Consider the following 7,083-nt stretch of genomic DNA (forward strand, 5'->3'; position numbering starts at 1 on the left):
CAGGGAGGAGGGGGAACATTTCCCCCCCACCGTGTCTCATCTGATGGCTGGTGGGAGCAGGGGGCGGGGCTTATGTGCCCTCCCCCTGGGCTCCTGACTGGGGGAGCAGTGCTCCGGTGCGCTCCGGCAGGAACCGAGGCCTGCCTACGTGTATAAACATGTGGTTTATATGATTTATTTAAAATATTTATTAGCCACCTTTCTCTTATGCAGAACTCAAACAAGACGGGCAATCTGAAGTCCCTGGTCTGCCTTTCTACTAAGCCAGTAAACCTCTGTCTTGTCAGAATTAAGTTTCAGCTTGTTCACCCTTATCTAGCCCCTTATGCTTCACTCTGTGCATTAGTCACTGCTTTTCTTCTCTGTGTGAAGCAAAACGAAGAACAGCAACAGTGCTTTGATCCCCAGTGAAACAGCAGTGGAAACAATAGAGAACTGATGTCTGTCACTGCTGAAAATGTGGGAATGAACAGCTGCTGTTTGAAGAGGAAAGTGTAAACATACCTTTACGCTCCATAAAGCAGAGAGGCAGAGCCCTGAGGTGGTAGAACGGATGGTACCACTTCATACTACAAGTTTGTTGATAGGTTGAGGGACTGGTGGCCTGTGGAGAGGTTGGTTAGCCTTCACTTATGCAAAAACAGTCTCTCTCTTTCAAAGGAACGAAGTGTGCAAGGTTTATAGAGCCAGTGAGGTGCAGCGGTTGGGATCTGTGAAACCCAAGTTTTAATCCCTGCTCTGCTGTGGAAGCTTGCTTGGTGACCTTGAGCCCCTCCCTTTCTTTACACCTAATCTTCCTCACCATTCTGATGAGAAAATGTGAGAAGGGGCGAATGCTGTTGTAAGCGGCATTGGGTCCCAATTTGGCATAAAAAGTTCAGTGCAAATTCTATATTCAGTATATAATTAAGGTTGCCAGATTCTTAGGGAAAAATCATGTGCTTTTAATAGATAACTGCGTAGCATATTGTGAGCCAGTTTGGTGTAGTGGTTAAGTGCGCAGACTCTAATCTGGGAGAAGAAGAAGAAGAGATTGGATGTATATTTTTATGAGTCCACCTGCCTACACATACCTGTGCTCACTTGTTTAAGAACATAAGAACATAAGAGACGCCAATGTTGGATCAGGCCAAAGGCCCATCCAGTCCAACACTCTGTGTCACACAGTGGCCAGAAATACCAGTGCCATCAGGAGGTCCAGCAGTGGGGCCAGGACATTAGAAGCCCTCCCACTGTTGACCCCCCCCCCAAGCACCAAGAAGACAGAGCATCACTTGCCCCAGAGCCCCTAGCTATACCTTGTGGCTAATAGCCACTGATGGACCTCTGCTCCATATGCTTATCTAATTCCCTTTTGAAGCCGTCCATGCTTGTAGCACCCACCACTTCCTGTGGCAGTGAATTCCATGTGTTAATCACTCTTTGGGTGAAGAAGTACTTCCTTTTATCCGTTCTAACCCGACCGCTCAGCAATTTCATGGAGTGCCCACGGGTTCTTGTATTGTGAGAAAGGGAGAAAAGTACCTCTTTCTTTACCTGCTCTTTCCCATGCATAATCTTATAAACCTCGATCATGTCACCCCTCAGTCGTCTTTTCTCCAAGCTAAAGAGCCCTAAGTGCTTTAACCTTTCCTCATAGGGAAAGTGTTCCAACCCTTTTATCATTCGAGTTGCCCTTTTCTGCACTTTTTCCAAAGCTATAATATCCTTTTTAAGGTGTGGTGCCCAGAACTGCACACAGTATTCCAAATGAGGTCTCACCATTGATTTATATAGGGGCATTATTATATTGGCTGATCTGTTTTCAATACCCTTCCTAATAATCCCCAGCATAGCATTGGCCTTCTTTATTGCAGTCACACCCGATTCTCCCAGATTAGAGTCCGCGCACTTAACCACTACACCAAACCGGGTTTGATTCCCCACTCCTCCATTTGCACCTGCTGGATGACCTTGGGCAAGCCATAGTTCTGATAAGAGCTGTCCTTGAAAAAGTGCAGGTCTTGAAAGAGCTCTCTCAGCCCCACCTACCCCACAGGGTGTCTGTTGTGGGGAAGGGAAGGGAAAGGAGATTGTAAACCGCTCTGAGACAGCTTTGGGTAGTGATGGGCGGGGTATAAATCCAATCTCCTCTTCTTCTACTAGGTGGTGATGCTATTTACCTCCAGGCCATAAAAAGCTTCAGCTGTCCATTTCCATATAGGACAGGATATTTTTCTCCAGTACTCTTGGCAACACTACTCATATAATTCTGTCCAATATTTGGTGTAAAGTTGCCTTGTAGTTGTATGAGAAATCACCTGTGTCCAGCCATTTGTGTGTAAGTGAGGGTTCCTTTAATCAGTAATACGAGATAAATCACTGGTTGTCTGAAAACAGCTTGCATTCGGGGCTGAAGTTTTTATAGTTCAAGGAGTCCTCTGCTGCTGCTTCTTTTTTTGCAAACATTATTTTTCACAGGCAATTTTTGTGTGTGTATGTGTAGAATATCATAAGTAACCTATAAAGTTTTTATGCATACACCCCCGGCCGTCTCCCATTTCCAGGCACCTCCTCTTAAAGCCTTCTGGTGCAGCCGTCTTGATTAGAATGTCAGCCAAGCTGCCCATATGGCTCCTCCTCCCATTCTGTTAGTGGCAGCACTGAAGATGGGGGTGACAGTTACTTACTGCTTTGGGGAGGTTTTGAAATTAGACATTGTGCTTTTACATTCAACAGCACTAAATGCAGCCTGCTTTTTGTATTGGGTTGACTCTGCATACGCTGTTGTGCTGGATAATTGTAGTTTGCACTGAGCACCCCTTTTAAGAGGATTTTGACATTTAAAGGTCAAGTACAGATTCTTTATGCACAGAGAGAGCAAGAAGAAAAATAAATTGATACACATCTATAATCGTGAAGAGAGGGAAAGCAACAGTGCTGTGCTACCGCTGCTTCACAGAATAGAATGTGCCTGTCTGTTCCCGGTCATGTCTCAGACAGCAGCATCATGGGGTGGGAAATGATTTCTGCTGAATTTTAGAATCTTAGTTTAATTAACTTAAAATCTAGGCATTGGATTTCTCCCAGTGTGGTGTGACTCACTTACTGAATATAGAAACTTTACAAGGCCCAGTATCCTACCTTACTGACAGTTATCCATTACAAATACATTAAGAGCATATATGAAGCCCCAGGGTTTTAATTAAATTGGTTTCAATAATTTTGAAGATTCAGGACTGACTGGGCAAAGCAGCACAAGCCTTCATTATCTCAGTTAACATACTACATTTTTATCCAACCTTTCTTCCAAGATGCTCAGAGTGGCATATGTAGGGCGATTTCTCACTAGAGCTGCCTCGCAGCACAGTGCCGTTTGCCCCAACACAAACATGTCAATTTCACACCCGAGGCTGCGGGGCTGCATTTGACTTGGGGCTTCGCCCGATTTCCTCTGCAGTTTCATGATCCTCAAAAACCAGGATCACGAAACTGCGAAGGAAATTGGGCAAAGCCCCGAGTCAAAATGCAGCCCCGGAGCTTCGGGTGTGAAATTGACGTGTTTGTGTCGGGGCAAACGGCGCTGTGCTGCGAGGCAGCTCTAGTGAGAAATCACCCGTAGTCTTGTAAAGTCCAGACTTTACAATCGGGATTAAAAAACAACTCCAATAACTACTGTTAGTGACCTTGCATTGTGTGAGCCTGTTAGAGAGAAACTGGTATCTTCAGCTATTCATTTTATTCGTGGCTTCAGGTAAGAAAGAAAGAAGTGTATCCCATATTTGAGGAACACAATAATATTTATTTATCTGAAGCTGATAATGCAAAACGTCCCACTAGCATATATGTTATTCATTAGGCTACCAGCTTTTTGATTTGTGGCTGACTTTCAATGATGCCACTCAGTTTTCTTGTGAGTTGTTATTGGATATACTTGAATCCTGGTGTGTGTGTGTGTCCTATTGTTATGTCCTAACAAAGGACCATGCACACGGTCAGCCTCACACACGGTCTAGAGAACACACGGAGCTTTGCAATCTAGAACAATGGACGCTGAGGATCCTAGAACAGACCTATCGGTCGGTCTGGATCCTAGTATGGACCTATGGTTATGTGGGCACTGTAAATAGACTAATCATGGGTGTTGGGTGTGTGTTGGAACCGGCATATAAGCAGGCCCCTGGGCCCCGTTTTCTTGTCTCAGTTTCTACCTGCTAATAAATCATGAGCTGAAATCACTCGTCTATATGTCTGGAACTCAGTACATTTCACCTATGTAACTGTATACATTTTCTAAATAGAATCTTTTGTTCATTTTTCAATGTTACTGCGTAATTGATTGCACTTTTTTACAGGTTGTGTAACACAGACTCTGCTGTTTGTATCAGCTGCATGATGAAAGTGCAGTGAGTATCTTTGGTCACATTAATTGAGCCATGATATTTCCCCCCCAACTTAGAGCTGGCAACCCTAATGCCACTGTCCAGCACTTCATCTAAGAACTGGTTAAGTTAGGCTGTCTTACCAATGGTCTCATTTGCTTTGTTGAACCAAATTACTTGAAATGTGTCTTGCTCTGGCCATTGGCCAACCCCCCCCTCTCCCCCTCCCTCCCCCCTCTCTTCCCCCCTCTCTCATGAATCTGTGCATATCACCCTACCCCATTATGGGATCACTTTTCTTCTTTAAGAATAGCATTTGCATGTATTTATCCATATGTCATAGGCATCTTTTATTTTTTGTAAAGGGCAGCAGTTTTTGACCTTCTTAAATCTGGCCATTTTGCAACCTACTCTCAAGGCTATCCCCTCCTCCCATGTGTACATTTACATGAAAATGTCCTGAGTACAAGAGTGCATTTGCACATTTCAACATTTATTTTTCAACCTTGAACCCTCAATTCCAGTTGAAGGAAGGACTAATGCTCAGGAAACGTGCAGAGCCTAATAACGGGGCAGGGATGGAAATGTAAAGAAATGGGGTGAGGGTATAATTCTTTGTGTTCTTTTTCCTGACTTTGTGTTATCTGGAGCTGTTTTGCTTGCATGACTAAACAAGCAGCTATGAAGTCACCAAGTGTATGAAGGTCTTGACAGATGTGCTTCTGTGATGGGAGTCTCTGAGGACTGAATGATTCCTAAGGTACTTCCTAAGTGCTGTGTGTGTCTTGGTTCTGACAGCTGTGTGCCTGTGCTCTGTCTTCTATCATGAGGATTATCTATCATTTCTCTTAACACATTGCAATAAAAGCTTTGACACTTCAGAGAGATTGCTTTTGAGGGCTCTTGCCTCTTGACAAGGTTGTGTTAACAAATTAATGCATTTTACATATCAGAATTCTCCTGAAGGATGGAAATAAGACAGAAGATGGAAAGAGGATGGCAAACTTTGAACAGTACTTCCCATCCTGTTTATACCACTAGTCTTGGGTTGCCATCTCTAGAATGAGGTTCTTATGGAACAGCATTTAAATGCTGGAGTGAAGAGCATTATGCTTGATGACCGGAATCCAGTCCTAACTGAAAACCATAGAACAAGATTTAATGAAGTCTTCAGAAATAACTAGTAATAGGCTCACACACTATTTGAGAGAGCACTATCATAGGACAATAGAAATAATTCACAACTGGGTATTCCTGTATTCCTGGATAACACGGTTGTGAATGATTGCTGTGACACAGTGTTTGCCCACAAATGGATGCAAGCAAAGTGTAATGGTCCATCCAAGTTCCTGATTATATTAATATTCCTGTGGGTCAGAAAGTTCCCTGTGTCGGAATGCACTTACTCCATGGGGCTGTGAAATAGCCTGGTATTAGTGCTACTTCTTGAAACACAATGCACATGGATATTTGGGGTGCAGTTCCAAAGCACCTTTACTGAATTAATGGATTGTTTGTGTTATTGGAAAAAGTTCATTTGCTTACTGTGTTGATTCTCATTTCCAAGGTAACAGTTTCCATTAAGCAGCTGGCTTTGCCAGACCTAGGTGGTTTCCACACAGTACAGGCTTGTGTGGTTTCCCTGTTGCTCTGGCCGCCAATGCAGCATGGAGCCAATAGGGCTTCTAAATGACAGGAACAGCCATCCCCCATTCCCCAGGGGATTTTAATATTTTTAATGGCAATTAAATTCTGATATAACAATATGATGTTATAACAAGGTGTGCATCTAGTTCTCTGAATTCCCAGCTGTCATTTTTTAAAAGTCTTTTGTTCCCTTTGTCAAGAAGATATCTGTTTCCCGGTGGTGGGTTGTGGAAGGCAAAACAATAAAAAAGAAGAAGAAGAAGAAGAAGAAGAAGATATCTGTTTCCCTTTACATCTGCCCAACAAAAGAGGCTAGAGACTCGCTTTTTAAAAATTGGAAGTTGAGAATTCAGGGAACCTGAAGAACAGATTGTTATAACATTATATTTATATTCAACTGCTATTTAAAAAGCAAAAAAAACTCATTGGCGAGAAGAAATTGCCACTTGAGGGGACATTAGAAGGGAAATGGCTGCCATGTGAGTGGGGAAATGTAAACATTCCCTCTCATTTGGCAAGCATCCAGGCTTTGCTATGATTTCCCCCAAACTTTTACAACAAAGCAGGTTTGGAAAATGGCCATAAAGTCGGCTATAGCTTATGCCAAACTAAGGTCATGTTGGCAACAAGTCAACCTTACACTGTAGTAGAAAAGAGCATTTTTAACATGGACAAGCTTTCGTTGCTGGAGTAACTGTCTGCAAGGAGTCTAAAAGCCTCTGATTCGGAGCCAGCATCATGGCCACTGTAACAGCAGAGTGTACTACAGGGCAAGATTCTTAGATGTGATGGAAATGATGCTACTGGCAGTTTCCTTTGTTCACATTAGTATACAAGGGTATGAGCACCATCTCATACCAAATTAGTTCCTGCCTGCATTCTATGTTTTATTATTTAGATTTTTGGAATGTACCCAAAGGTCTTTAGGCTTATGCCCGTAGGTGCAATGAATAATGCAAAACTAATTAAAAAGCAGTAAGCAAGAGTTGAGTAGACAGCTCTAGATACAAGCATAATTAACGTGAAATTATAGGCCCGACTTTATTTCCTGCAGGTTGGAAAGCATAGTCGTAAC

The sequence above is a fragment of the Gekko japonicus genome, unplaced genomic scaffold (genome assembly GCF_001447785.1).
Source record: "Gekko japonicus isolate JY-2015 unplaced genomic scaffold, Gekko_japonicus_V1.1 scaffold999, whole genome shotgun sequence".
NCBI classification, from domain to species: Eukaryota; Metazoa; Chordata; class Lepidosauria; order Squamata; family Gekkonidae; genus Gekko; species Gekko japonicus.